The sequence below is a fragment of the Eschscholzia californica genome, unplaced genomic scaffold (assembly GCF_041429995.1).
Source record: "Eschscholzia californica isolate CP2 unplaced genomic scaffold, dmEscCali1.0.p SCAF_6, whole genome shotgun sequence".
NCBI classification, from domain to species: Eukaryota; Viridiplantae; Streptophyta; class Magnoliopsida; order Ranunculales; family Papaveraceae; genus Eschscholzia; species Eschscholzia californica.
Genome location: NW_028238483.1, coordinates 4370180 through 4371457, shown reverse-complemented (window position 1 = coordinate 4371457; position 1278 = coordinate 4370180). Strand labels below are relative to the sequence as shown.

The following is a 1278-nucleotide window of genomic DNA, read 5'->3' as shown; positions in this document are numbered from 1 at the left end:
AGAGAAAAATGAGTACATCAATAAGGACCTTCCCCTATATATATATACCTTCGCCTTAACCTTCCAAGTTCATTGAAAATTATGTAAAAAAAAAATATCAACCATTAAATTAGATTGTTGATTGGAAATTCTATCAAATGGTTTTCGGTGCATTTGTGAATCACTAGGATACAAATAAACTTTCAAAACAAATAACAGTCTCTTTATTATGTATTTTAAAGACAAATTATGAATGATAAATTATTTCTATTTTTAATAAGTCAAAAATCAACTCTCTTAGCTGTACAAATTTATGAGATTTTTAACTTAAACAGAAAAAATATATGTGTTCACAAAATATTGTTAATTAGAGCATGCACTCGGAAATCTTGTTAAATATTTCCTATTTTACCTCCCATCATTTCTATCTTGTGGTGGTTTAAATATGGAAGTTCAGTAAAACTAAATCATTATAGTTTATTTTTGGTAAATATTAATAGTCATTTATATAGTATGTAAAAGAAGAATCACAATTAATGAGCCAAGTAATGATTACTTGACTACTTAATTGAGAGAGAAAAATTAGTACATCAATAAGGACCTTCCCCTGTCTATATATACCTTTGCCTCAACCTTCTAAGTTCATCAAAATACCTTCACCTCAACCTTCCAAGTTCATCAAAATTCCTTCACCTCAACTTTCCAAGTTCATTAAAATTCATTTTCCTTATTCTTTCCTCTATAGCTACAATGCCAAGAAGGCCCAGCATGGGGAGACAGAGGATTGAAATAAGGAGGATTCAAAACGAGGAAAGGAGGCAGGTAACCTTTTCCAAACGCCGTGCGGGTGCTTTCAAGAAAGCTAGTGAGCTTTCAGTTTTATGTGGTGCGGAGGTTGCTATAGTAGCCTTCTCACCCGCTGGGAAAGCATTTTCATTCGGCCATCCTTCGGTCAATTCTGTCATTGACCGTTTCCTCACTGGAAACGACAATCGTGACAACAACCCTGTGGCATCAATCCTTGAAGCCAATAGAAGGGTTGTTGTCGGAGACTTAATCAACCAGTACAATGATACTTTGGCCCAAATGGAAGCAGAAAAAAGAAGGGCCCAGGAGTTTGATCAGGCTAGGCAAGCCACTGTGAACCAGTACTGGTGGGAACTACCTGTTGATCAAATAAGTCTAGAGCAATTGGAGTCATTGAAGAACTACATGGGAAGTTTGAAGAATCAGATCATAATGCGATCTAATGAGCTCCTATTCAATGGAGCTGCCAATATTTGGCGTTCCATTCCTTAG

At 35.5% G+C, this 1278-nt stretch overlaps 1 pseudogene; it reads left to right on the top strand.

The window, feature by feature from the left end:
• The first annotated feature begins 747 nt into the window (after positions 1 to 747).
• LOC147530911 (agamous-like MADS-box protein AGL62 pseudogene) lies at positions 748 to 1278 on the top strand (annotated as a pseudogene).